This window comes from Pristiophorus japonicus, chromosome 5 (assembly GCF_044704955.1).
Source record: "Pristiophorus japonicus isolate sPriJap1 chromosome 5, sPriJap1.hap1, whole genome shotgun sequence".
In the NCBI taxonomy this organism is placed as follows: Eukaryota; Metazoa; Chordata; class Chondrichthyes; family Pristiophoridae; genus Pristiophorus; species Pristiophorus japonicus.
In genome coordinates, this window is record NC_091981.1 from 78,918,652 (window position 1) to 78,932,313 (window position 13,662).

Consider the following 13,662-nt stretch of genomic DNA (forward strand, 5'->3'; position numbering starts at 1 on the left):
ACGGAAAGTCGCGAGCTGGGCGCTGACGCACACCAACGACTGACCGCCCTCCTCAAGCGGGAGACTCAAGACCGCGACAGAGACCCAGTGCTTCCTGTTGTTCCAGAAGAAGTCCACCAGCTTCTTCTGTATCTTGGCGACAAACGCAGGGGGAGGGGTCAAAGTGACCAGCCGGTACCACAGCATTGCGGCCACCAGCTGGTTTATGACTAGCGCTCGACCCCTGTAGGACAGCACTCGGAGCAGTCCTGTCCAGCGCCCTAGGCGAGCGGCGACCTTGGCCTCCAGCTCCTGCCAGTTCGCCGGCCAGGCTTCCTCGTCGGGGCTAAGGTAGACTCCCAGATAGAGGAGATGGGTCGTGCTCCAGGCAAAAGGCCTGAGCTCCTCCGGCAGGGAGTCCACCCGCCACTGACCCACCAGGAGTCCGGAACATTTCTCCCAGTTGATCCTGGCGGAGGACGCGGCCGAGTAAATCTCCTGGCACTCACGCATCCTCCGCAGGTCAGCGGGATCCTCTACCGCGAGGAGCACGTCATCGGCGTAAGCCGAGAGGACGACCTCCACGCCCGGCCCTTGCAGAGCCAGTCCCGTCAACCTCGTCCGCAAGAGGCGCAGGAAAGGCTCCACGCAAACGGCGTATAACTGGCCGGACATGGGGCATCCCTGGCGCACCCCTCTCCTAAAGCGAAGGGGCGCCGTCAAGGACCCGTTAACCTTAATCAGACACTCCGCGGCGGCGTACAAAAGTCGGATCCGGGCGACGAAATGCGTCCCGAACCCGAAAGCGCGCAGAGTTCCGAGCAGATAGTCGTGATCCACCCTGTCGAACGCCTTCTCTTGGTCGAGGGATAGGAAGGCGACCGACAGACCAGCCTCCTGGGAGCAATGGATGAGGTCCCGGACCAGATGGATGTTGTCGTGGATCGTCCGGCCCGGGACCGTGTATGACTGGTCGGGGTGAATCATGTGGTCCAGCACGGCACCAAGGCGAGCAGACATCGCCCTGGCGAAGATTTTGTAGTCCGTGCTGAGGAGGGAGACCGGGCGCCAGTTCTTAAGGAGGCGGAGATCGCCCTTCTTAGGCAGCAGGACGATGACTGCCCTGCGCCAAGAGAGGGGCATCTCCCCGGTCGCCAGACTTTCCCCCAGGACCCGCGCGTAGTCGCTCCCCAGGACGTCCCAGAACGCCCTGTGGAACTCCACGGTCAGCCCGTCCAGCCCCGGGGATTTTCCCCTCGAGAGCCGGGCGAGGGCACCGGTCAGCTCCGCCAGGCTTAGCGGAGCTTCCAGATTTTCGGCGCCCTCCGGGCTGACCTTCGGCAGGTCCTCCCACAAAACTCTACGCGCTTCCTCGCTGGACAGATCCGGAGAGAACAGAGCCCCGTAATATTCACGGACCCTGTTGTTGACGCCCTCCGGATCCGAGACGAGAGAGCCGTCGTCGGCCAGCAGCGTCAAGAGCTGCTTACGGACACTCTGCCTTTTTTCCAGCGAGTAGAAGAAGGGGGAGCCGCGGTCCAGATCCCGCAGGAACCGGATCCGCGACCTCACGAACGCGCCTCGGGACCCGACGAGCTGCAGGTCCTTCAGCGCGGCCTTCTTCGCTTCGTACACCGTCCGCAGGGCCGGGTCCTGGACGACTTGACCGAGACGGGCTTCCAGGTCGAGCACCTCTTTTTCTAGGCGCCCGACTCTGGCCGCCCGCCTCTTGGTCGACCCCCTCGCGTACTCTTGACAGAAGACGCGGACGTGAGCCTTGCCCACGTCCCACCATAGCCTCAAGGAGGGGAAGCCCCCCTGCTTCCTTCTCCAGTCGGACCAGAATCGACGGAACGAGTCCTGGAAACGCACGTCCTCCAGCAGCCGGTTGTTAAAGTGCCAGTATGCGGACCCCGCCCTCGCGCGGAGCGAAGCGAGCTCCGCCCACACCAGGTGGTGGTCCGAACACGGCACCGGCCGCATGGAGGCCGCCGGGACGCAGGAAACGTACGCCCGAGACACGTAAAGGCGGTCGACTCTAGACCATCCAACTCCAGGCCTCACCCAAGTAAAGGCGCTGGAGTCGGGGTGGAGATTTCGCCAGACGTCCACCAAGTCGAAGGACCCGACCAGGTCCCTCAACTTCTCCATCGCCGTCATGCACTGCGGGGCACCGGAGCGGTCCCTCGCCTCGAGGGTGCAGTTAAAATCCCCCCCGAGGACAATGCAGTCGCCGACGTCGACGGAGCCAAGAAGAGCGGACACCTCTTCAAAGAAGCGCGTTTGCTGCGGGCCGGGATGAGGGGCGTACACGTTCACGAGATGGAGCGGCACGTCCCCCAGGCGAACCGTTACGTGCAGCAAGCGGCCTGGCACGGGCTCCTCGACCCCCAAGATCTCCGGCTGAAAATGCGGGCCCAGCAAGATGGCCACCCCACTAGAAATGGCGGTGAGGTGGCTCATGCGGACCTCTCCTTGCCATTCCAGGAGCCACGTGGCTTCGTCTCCCGGAACGGTGTGGGTTTCTTGCAGGAAGCACACCGCATATTTCCCCTCCCGCAGGAGCGAAAAATTGTCAAATCTACGGCGTGCCCCTCTGCCGCCGTTGATGTTGAGGCTGGCTATGGTTATCTTCATGGCAAAAGCATAGTGCAACCTCTACCTTAACCTATTGTGGGGGAGGGAGCGGAGTCTTTTGTTGAACTCCGCTCCCTCCGCAGCCCAGCGAGGAGTCCCTCGAGCTCGCGCAGCTCAAGGTGCTGCTCCTTTGTCAAGGGCCCGCCCGCGGCCAAGGTTTTAACGGCGGCGCGGACGGACCCCTTGATCAGCTCCGGCTCGGACCATTTTTCCAGGGCCAGTCGGGCTTGGTCGCGGCGACCCCGGCTCTGGGCCAAAAAGTCCCGGAGTTCCTTTGCAGGAACGAGGAGGGCCTCAGCGGCGGCCGCGAGCAGATCCACCGCCTCACTGGCGGTGGTCTCTAGGTCTTCACCCGCGTCCCCCACCGAGTCCCCGTCCTCCTCCGGGAGGTGGCCGCCAGCAGCCGGCCCATCGACCGCACAAGGTACGGCAAATGAACCGGCCGCTCCAACCGGCCCTGGCACTGCCCTGATCCCACCCCCAGGATCGTCGGCAGAGGAGTCCCCACTGGGCTCTTTTAAAAATGGTGCTGGGTCGGGAAATGACAGCGGAAGGGGTTCCCCCTCCGCCCCAGGAACCGGAGAACAAGGAGAGACCCGGCCATAGGAAATCCCCAGGCCCTCCAAGTGCTCCAGCTCCAAAGTAAGGGGCGAGGGTGGGTGTTCCTCCCCCTCCCCGCTGCCACCCCCCGGCCCAGCATCTACAGTGTCATAATTATTTGTTTCATTCTCTGCCGGGTCGAGCAAATCCCGGGGGAAGTTGGGTAATAGCTGGGCGGGCTCAGGTTCGGCCTTTTCGGCCTCGCCCGCCTCAGTCCCCGGGACGCCCGGCCCGGCGGCTACGCATTCCTCCGCGGTCCCCACGCCCCCCACGACAGGCAGATCTTCCACTCCATCCCCGGGAGGCAGAGGCTGGGCAGCCTCAACTGTCTCACCCTCCCCGGGGAAAGACTCCTCGCGCCTGCAGCGCAATTTGGGGGCGCTGGTGGGGGACGCGGGACACGCGGCGGGCACCGACTCCTCCGCGGAGGGATGTTGTTCCCCCTCCGCGTCATTGGGGCGGTGCCTCTTTTTGTTCCTGGGGGCGCGCGGAGTCAGGGAGACCTCCATGTCTGCCGAGGCCTCCCGCTCCGCCCCCCCCTTTTCCTTTTCTTGCCCGCGCCCGGGCCCCTCTGTGGTGTTGTTCAAGGGCTCGGGCACGGGCTCGGGGCACCCCGCGCTCGCCGGTGACGGGGTTGGGCTGAGCGCGGTGGTCAAATTATCCGGCGCACCGAGGGGACCCGCCTCTTGATGTTTTGTCTTCTTCCGCGCCTTCTTTCCGGTCGGACGCTCTCCCTCCCCCCCGCCGGAGGCCCTGAAAACAAAGGCCTCCGACGATGCCCGCGCCCCCATGGCTCCCGGCACGCGGACGCAACTAGGGGGAGGGGTGGCGGCAGCGCCAGCCTTGGCCGCCTTCGGTGGTTTGGCGGCCTTGGAGGCGGGGCAGTTCTTACGAACATGCCCCACCTCCCTGCAGGCATGGCACCGCACGCCGTCCGACGTCCAGAAGACGCGGTAGGCAGTCCCCTCGTGCACCACATTAAAGTGCCCTTCTGTCACGTCCTCCCGCGCCAGCCGGACAAAGAGCTGGCGGCGGAAGGAGAACACGTGGCGCAGGCTGTTCTCCCTGAGGCCGAGCGGTATGGGGTTGATCCCTGACCTTACCTCCCCCAGTTGTTGTAGGTGAGGGAGGAGGAGCCCAGCGGGAACAAAGGGCGGGACGTTCGACACGATGACCCTCTGCGCGGTGGCCTCGAGAGGATCCACCGGCAGGAACGTCCCGCCCACCGTGAGCCCCTTTTCGAGGGCCAGGGACACCGCCCGCTCCGACCCCAGGAAGAAAACAGCCTTCCCAGACATCTTGGAGGCTGCGACAATGGCCGAGGGGCCGACTACCCCAGCCATCGCCCGCACGCACTCCTCGATGCTCATTGTGGGGTGAGTGTAGCTCTTGACCCCGTGTTTTTTTGTTATAAGTGTAAATGGTGGCAGGGCAGCGGGTGGCGCAGGAGGTGCTGTGGAAGCGGTTGCCACCTGCGCATACGTCCTTGCTGGCCCTGCCACCGGCGTGGATGGGGTCGCCATCACGGGGTCCCTTTAAGGGCTACACCCACCCCAAAGTCACAGGCCTTAATGGTCTTTAATGGCCTCGTGTATTTAACTGAGCAGAGGAGCCCTTAACGAGGCACCTCTCCCCTCGTTGACAATTGGGGAGAGGCCTTGCTCCCTCTGCTCAGTTGTCTTAATTGTTTTTTTTTTTTAAATTTGGAAGGAAAGGGTTCTCAGAGAGAGAGGGGAGAAACAGAGTAGCAGAGAAAAGAGAGAGGGGGGTGGGAAGGGGGGGGGGCTGCGAGGGCAGGTCTCTCCTCGCAGCTGTGGGTGGGTGCACTCCCCAGATGGCAAAAACACAAAAGTCTTTGAGGTGGTCTTCAGGTGGGGGGAGAAGATGTCTTCACCTGGGGTAGCTGGAGCCACCAGGCACTCCTAACGATCTTTAATTGGGTGATTAATAACAATCTTCAGCCTGGTAGCTCCAGCTATCCCAGGCTAGGCAAATGTGGGGGGGGTGGGGGGGGTTCCAATTGTGGGGGGGGGCCTAGTTGTAAGCACGGCCCCCACGCACACTACCACACACACACACACCCCCCGCGATGTTCCGGCCCTCAGTGGTCTTCTTTCCTCCCCCCACCGATATAACAAAGTCTTTTTGGGAAATGCACCAACACCCACCTGTAGAATTGTAGAGTCTCCCTCCTTCCACACTGGATGGTTGTTGGTTTTTTCCCCCTCTCTCCAACTCCTTGCAGAATGGTAATAAAGATGTTAAATGTTTTCTGTTCTCCTCCTCTCCCTCTGGATTAAAGTTGAAGGTGAAGCCCCTTCCTTCCTTCTCTTCCTGGGCTGGTCTCAGGGCTCTCCAGGCAGGAGCTCAAGTTGCTAGCTGCTTCCCTCACAGCTCACAGCTCCAACTGTGCAGGACACGCCTCCACTGCTCCACAATTGGTCCCTTGTGATTGAAACTCTTTTAGGAGTCTACCTGCAAAACATAAACAATATTAAACTGTGCCACCCGACCTGGGTGACACAGCAGACATTTTCAAGCCCCTTTTTTTTTTTGGTTTTTGGTTTTTTTTTTTTTTTGGGGCGCTAAAATCAAATTTTTCCAGTGCCCCCTATAAAAGGAGAGGGGGACACTAAAAACACCGGCAATTAAAACAAATTAAACTTTAAAACGTAAAATCAAATTAAAATTTGGTTGCCGGGCGTGATGATGCACTCCAGTCCCTCCGGTGCCCACCTCTCGCGGAAGGCCGCGAGCGTACCGGTGGACACCGCGTGCTCCATCTCCAAGGACACCCTGGATCGGATGTAAGAGCGGAAGAGAGGCAGGCAGTCAGGTTGAACGACCCCCTCGACCGCCCGCTGCCTGGACCGGCTGATGGCACCCTTGGCCGTGCCCAGGAGCAGTCCTACGAGGAGGCCCTCGGACCTACCCGCTCCCCTCCGCACAGGGTGCCCAAAGATCAGGAGAGTGGGACTGAAGTGCAGCCAGAATTTCAGGAGCAGCCCCTTCAAATAGTGGAACAGGGGCTGCAACCTTGTGCATTCAATAAAAACATGGAACACGGACTCCTCCAGACCGCAGAAATTGCAGGCGGCTTGGGAGTCCGTGAACCGGCTTAAAAATTTGTTGCACGGCACTGCTCCGTGCACCACCCTCCAGGCCAAGTCCCCGATGAATAGTGGGAGGACCCCTGCGTAGAGTGCCCTCCATCGGGGACCCCCGCCTCCTCCGGACGGCAAGATGGTACGCCATGGCGTGTCCGGACGGCCGGCGAGGATGGCAAAGTTGAGGGTGTGCAGGAGCAGCCCGTACAGGAAACCCCTCCGCGCGGAACTGAAAGGCACGGAGGGGATTTCCCCGAGGCGGCTCAAGTTGTGAGGCGCCGGTCCCCGAGGGAGGTTCCGGGGTTTGGCGCCGATGAGGAATTCCGTCCGGACGGGGGTCAGTTCGGAAGGGATCTCCCCACGTGCTTGAGCCTCCTCGATACACCTAACGGAGTCAGGGCCCAGAGCTGTTTTTAGCGACTCGATGGCATCGGCCGCGCGGCGGACGTTGGCAGAATTTAGGCGCCGCGCCAGCGTGACTGGCGCCATCCAGCCCGCTCCTCCGCCATCGAGCAGGTCCCTGACCCTGGTCACCTCACCAGCCACAGCCCTCTCTTCCGACCGCCACATGAAGCCTCGGCCGTGGAGGTACGGATTCCCGAGCAGCGGTTCCTGCAGGACGGCCGCCACTCCAGCCGGCGGAGAGCTGCGCTTGGTGGAGACTTTGTTCCAGACCCTGATGAGTTCCCTGTAAAAGACAGGCAGCTCCCGGAGGGCGGTCCTGGCACCCCCCAAGTTCACAAACAGGAGCTGCGTGTCATAATTGAGGTCGAGCTGCTGGCGGAAGAAATACCTCGCCAGAGCACACCACCTAGGAGGGGGCTCGACGTAAAGGTATCTCTGCAGGGTCTGAAGACGGAAAGTCGCGAGCTGGGCGCTGACGCACACCAACGACTGACCGCCCTCCTCAAGCGGGAGACTCAAGACCGCGACAGAGACCCAGTGCTTCCTGTTGTTCCAGAAGAAGTCCACCAGCTTCTTCTGTATCTTGGCGACAAACGCAGGGGGAGGGGTCAAAGTGACCAGCCGGTACCACAGCATTGCGGCCACCAGCTGGTTTATGACTAGCGCTCGACCCCTGTAGGACAGCACTCGGAGCAGTCCTGTCCAGCGCCCTAGGCGAGCGGCGACCTTGGCCTCCAGCTCCTGCCAGTTCGCCGGCCAGGCTTCCTCGTCGGGGCTAAGGTAGACTCCCAGATAGAGGAGATGGGTCGTGCTCCAGGCAAAAGGCCTGAGCTCCTCCGGCAGGGAGTCCACCCGCCACTGACCCACCAGGAGTCCGGAACATTTCTCCCAGTTGATCCTGGCGGAGGACGCGGCCGAGTAAATCTCCTGGCACTCACGCATCCTCCGCAGGTCAGCGGGATCCTCTACCGCGAGGAGCACGTCATCGGCGTAAGCCGAGAGGACGACCTCCACGCCCGGCCCTTGCAGAGCCAGTCCCGTCAACCTCGTCCGCAAGAGGCGCAGGAAAGGCTCCACGCAAACGGCGTATAACTGGCCGGACATGGGGCATCCCTGGCGCACCCCTCTCCTAAAGCGAAGGGGCGCCGTCAAGGACCCGTTAACCTTAATCAGACACTCCGCGGCGGCGTACAAAAGTCGGATCCGGGCGACGAAATGCGTCCCGAACCCGAAAGCGCGCAGAGTTCCGAGCAGATAGTCGTGATCCACCCTGTCGAACGCCTTCTCTTGGTCGAGGGATAGGAAGGCGACCGACAGACCAGCCTCCTGGGAGCAATGGATGAGGTCCCGGACCAGATGGATGTTGTCGTGGATCGTCCGGCCCGGGACCGTGTATGACTGGTCGGGGTGAATCATGTGGTCCAGCACGGCACCAAGGCGAGCAGACATCGCCCTGGCGAAGATTTTGTAGTCCGTGCTGAGGAGGGAGACCGGGCGCCAGTTCTTAAGGAGGCGGAGATCGCCCTTCTTAGGCAGCAGGACGATGACTGCCCTGCGCCAAGAGAGGGGCATCTCCCCGGTCGCCAGACTTTCCCCCAGGACCCGCGCGTAGTCGCTCCCCAGGACGTCCCAGAACGCCCTGTGGAACTCCACGGTCAGCCCGTCCAGCCCCGGGGATTTTCCCCTCGAGAGCCGGGCGAGGGCACCGGTCAGCTCCGCCAGGCTTAGCGGAGCTTCCAGATTTTCGGCGCCCTCCGGGCTGACCTTCGGCAGGTCCTCCCACAAAACTCTACGCGCTTCCTCGCTGGACAGATCCGGAGAGAACAGAGCCCCGTAATATTCACGGACCCTGTTGTTGACGCCCTCCGGATCCGAGACGAGAGAGCCGTCGTCGGCCAGCAGCGTCAAGAGCTGCTTACGGACACTCTGCCTTTTTTCCAGCGAGTAGAAGAAGGGGGAGCCGCGGTCCAGATCCCGCAGGAACCGGATCCGCGACCTCACGAACGCGCCTCGGGACCCGACGAGCTGCAGGTCCTTCAGCGCGGCCTTCTTCGCTTCGTACACCGTCCGCAGGGCCGGGTCCTGGACGACTTGACCGAGACGGGCTTCCAGGTCGAGCACCTCTTTTTCTAGGCGCCCGACTCTGGCCGCCCGCCTCTTGGTCGACCCCCTCGCGTACTCTTGACAGAAGACGCGGACGTGAGCCTTGCCCACGTCCCACCATAGCCTCAAGGAGGGGAAGCCCCCCTGCTTCCTTCTCCAGTCGGACCAGAATCGACGGAACGAGTCCTGGAAACGCACGTCCTCCAGCAGCCGGTTGTTAAAGTGCCAGTATGCGGACCCCGCCCTCGCGCGGAGCGAAGCGAGCTCCGCCCACACCAGGTGGTGGTCCGAACACGGCACCGGCCGCATGGAGGCCGCCGGGACGCAGGAAACGTACGCCCGAGACACGTAAAGGCGGTCGACTCTAGACCATCCAACTCCAGGCCTCACCCAAGTAAAGGCGCTGGAGTCGGGGTGGAGATTTCGCCAGACGTCCACCAAGTCGAAGGACCCGACCAGGTCCCTCAACTTCTCCATCGCCGTCATGCACTGCGGGGCACCGGAGCGGTCCCTCGCCTCGAGGGTGCAGTTAAAATCCCCCCCGAGGACAATGCAGTCGCCGACGTCGACGGAGCCAAGAAGAGCGGACACCTCTTCAAAGAAGCGCGTTTGCTGCGGGCCGGGATGAGGGGCGTACACGTTCACGAGATGGAGCGGCACGTCCCCCAGGCGAACCGTTACGTGCAGCAAGCGGCCTGGCACGGGCTCCTCGACCCCCAAGATCTCCGGCTGAAAATGCGGGCCCAGCAAGATGGCCACCCCACTAGAAATGGCGGTGAGGTGGCTCATGCGGACCTCTCCTTGCCATTCCAGGAGCCACGTGGCTTCGTCTCCCGGAACGGTGTGGGTTTCTTGCAGGAAGCACACCGCATATTTCCCCTCCCGCAGGAGCGAAAAATTGTCAAATCTACGGCGTGCCCCTCTGCCGCCGTTGATGTTGAGGCTGGCTATGGTTATCTTCATGGCAAAAGCATAGTGCAACCTCTACCTTAACCTATTGTGGGGGAGGGAGCGGAGTCTTTTGTTGAACTCCGCTCCCTCCGCAGCCCAGCGAGGAGTCCCTCGAGCTCGCGCAGCTCAAGGTGCTGCTCCTTTGTCAAGGGCCCGCCCGCGGCCAAGGTTTTAACGGCGGCGCGGACGGACCCCTTGATCAGCTCCGGCTCGGACCATTTTTCCAGGGCCAGTCGGGCTTGGTCGCGGCGACCCCGGCTCTGGGCCAAAAAGTCCCGGAGTTCCTTTGCAGGAACGAGGAGGGCCTCAGCGGCGGCCGCGAGCAGATCCACCGCCTCACTGGCGGTGGTCTCTAGGTCTTCACCCGCGTCCCCCACCGAGTCCCCGTCCTCCTCCGGGAGGTGGCCGCCAGCAGCCGGCCCATCGACCGCACAAGGTACGGCAAATGAACCGGCCGCTCCAACCGGCCCTGGCACTGCCCTGATCCCACCCCCAGGATCGTCGGCAGAGGAGTCCCCACTGGGCTCTTTTAAAAATGGTGCTGGGTCGGGAAATGACAGCGGAAGGGGTTCCCCCTCCGCCCCAGGAACCGGAGAACAAGGAGAGACCCGGCCATAGGAAATCCCCAGGCCCTCCAAGTGCTCCAGCTCCAAAGTAAGGGGCGAGGGTGGGTGTTCCTCCCCCTCCCCGCTGCCACCCCCCGGCCCAGCATCTACAGTGTCATAATTATTTGTTTCATTCTCTGCCGGGTCGAGCAAATCCCGGGGGAAGTTGGGTAATAGCTGGGCGGGCTCAGGTTCGGCCTTTTCGGCCTCGCCCGCCTCAGTCCCCGGGACGCCCGGCCCGGCGGCTACGCATTCCTCCGCGGTCCCCACGCCCCCCACGACAGGCAGATCTTCCACTCCATCCCCGGGAGGCAGAGGCTGGGCAGCCTCAACTGTCTCACCCTCCCCGGGGAAAGACTCCTCGCGCCTGCAGCGCAATTTGGGGGCGCTGGTGGGGGACGCGGGACACGCGGCGGGCACCGACTCCTCCGCGGAGGGATGTTGTTCCCCCTCCGCGTCATTGGGGCGGTGCCTCTTTTTGTTCCTGGGGGCGCGCGGAGTCAGGGAGACCTCCATGTCTGCCGAGGCCTCCCGCTCCGCCCCCCCCTTTTCCTTTTCTTGCCCGCGCCCGGGCCCCTCTGTGGTGTTGTTCAAGGGCTCGGGCACGGGCTCGGGGCACCCCGCGCTCGCCGGTGACGGGGTTGGGCTGAGCGCGGTGGTCAAATTATCCGGCGCACCGAGGGGACCCGCCTCTTGATGTTTTGTCTTCTTCCGCGCCTTCTTTCCGGTCGGACGCTCTCCCTCCCCCCCGCCGGAGGCCCTGAAAACAAAGGCCTCCGACGATGCCCGCGCCCCCATGGCTCCCGGCACGCGGACGCAACTAGGGGGAGGGGTGGCGGCAGCGCCAGCCTTGGCCGCCTTCGGTGGTTTGGCGGCCTTGGAGGCGGGGCAGTTCTTACGAACATGCCCCACCTCCCTGCAGGCATGGCACCGCACGCCGTCCGACGTCCAGAAGACGCGGTAGGCAGTCCCCTCGTGCACCACATTAAAGTGCCCTTCTGTCACGTCCTCCCGCGCCAGCCGGACAAAGAGCTGGCGGCGGAAGGAGAACACGTGGCGCAGGCTGTTCTCCCTGAGGCCGAGCGGTATGGGGTTGATCCCTGACCTTACCTCCCCCAGTTGTTGTAGGTGAGGGAGGAGGAGCCCAGCGGGAACAAAGGGCGGGACGTTCGACACGATGACCCTCTGCGCGGTGGCCTCGAGAGGATCCACCGGCAGGAACGTCCCGCCCACCGTGAGCCCCTTTTCGAGGGCCAGGGACACCGCCCGCTCCGACCCCAGGAAGAAAACAGCCTTCCCAGACATCTTGGAGGCTGCGACAATGGCCGAGGGGCCGACTACCCCAGCCATCGCCCGCACGCACTCCTCGATGCTCATTGTGGGGTGAGTGTAGCTCTTGACCCCGTGTTTTTTTGTTATAAGTGTAAATGGTGGCAGGGCAGCGGGTGGCGCAGGAGGTGCTGTGGAAGCGGTTGCCACCTGCGCATACGTCCTTGCTGGCCCTGCCACCGGCGTGGATGGGGTCGCCATCACGGGGTCCCTTTAAGGGCTACACCCACCCCAAAGTCACAGGCCTTAATGGTCTTTAATGGCCTCGTGTATTTAACTGAGCAGAGGAGCCCTTAACGAGGCACCTCTCCCCTCGTTGACAATTGGGGAGAGGCCTTGCTCCCTCTGCTCAGTTGTCTTAATTGTTTTTTTTTTAAATTTGGAAGGAAAGGGTTCTCAGAGAGAGAGGGGAGAAACAGAGTAGCAGAGAAAAGAGAGAGGGGGGTGGGAAGGGGGGGGGGCTGCGAGGGCAGGTCTCTCCTCGCAGCTGTGGGTGGGTGCACTCCCCAGATGGCAAAAACACAAAAGTCTTTGAGGTGGTCTTCAGGTGGGGGGAGAAGATGTCTTCACCTGGGGTAGCTGGAGCCACCAGGCACTCCTAACGATCTTTAATTGGGTGATTAATAACAATCTTCAGCCTGGTAGCTCCAGCTATCCCAGGCTAGGCAAATGTGGGGGGGGTGGGGGGGGTTCCAATTGTGGGGGGGGGCCTAGTTGTAAGCACGGCCCCCACGCACACTACCACACACACACACACCCCCCGCGATGTTCCGGCCCTCAGTGGTCTTCTTTCCTCCCCCCACCGATATAACAAAGTCTTTTTGGGAAATGCACCAACACCCACCTGTAGAATTGTAGAGTCTCCCTCCTTCCACACTGGATGGTTGTTGGTTTTTTCCCCCTCTCTCCAACTCCTTGCAGAATGGTAATAAAGATGTTAAATGTTTTCTGTTCTCCTCCTCTCCCTCTGGATTAAAGTTGAAGGTGAAGCCCCTTCCTTCCTTCTCTTCCTGGGCTGGTCTCAGGGCTCTCCAGGCAGGAGCTCAAGTTGCTAGCTGCTTCCCTCACAGCTCACAGCTCCAACTGTGCAGGACACGCCTCCACTGCTCCACAATTGGTCCCTTGTGATTGAAACTCTTTTGAGTTAAACTGCAAAAACATAAAACATGTATCCGTGCCACCCGACCTGGATGACACACACAAGACATTTACAAGGCCCCTTTTTTATTTATTTTTTTTGTGGTTTTTTTTTTGGGGCACTAAAATCAAATTTTTCCTTTTTCCAGTGCCCCCTATAAAAGGAGAGGGGGACACTAAAAGCACCGGCAATTAAAACAAATTAAACTTTAAAACGTAAAATCAAATTAAAATTTGGTTGCCGGGCGTGATGATGCACTCCAGTCCCTCCGGTGCCCACCTCTCGCGGAAGGCCGCGAGCGTACCGGTGGACACCGCGTGCTCCATCTCCAAGGACACCCTGGACCGGATGTAAGAGCGGAAGAGAGGCAGGCAGTCAGGTTGAACGACCCCCTCGACCGCCCGCTGCCTGGACCGGCTGATGGCACCCTTGGCCGTGCCCAGGAGCAGTCCTACGAGGAGGCCTTCGGACCTACCCGCTCCCCTCCGCACAGGGTGCCCAAAGATCAGGAGAGTGGGACTGAAGTGCAGCCAGAATTTCAGGAGCAGCCCCTTCAAATAGTGGAACAGGGGCTGCAACCTCGTGCATTCAATAAAAACATGGAACACGGACTCCTCCAGACCGCAGAAATTGCAGGCGGCCTGGGAGTCCGTGAACCGGCTTAAAAATTTATTGCACGGCACTGCTCCGTGCACCACCCTCCAGGCCAAGTCCCCGATGAATAGTGGGAGGACCCCTGCGTAGAGTGCCCTCCATCGGGGACCCCCGCCTCCTCCGGACGGCAAGATGGTACGCCATGGCGTGTCCG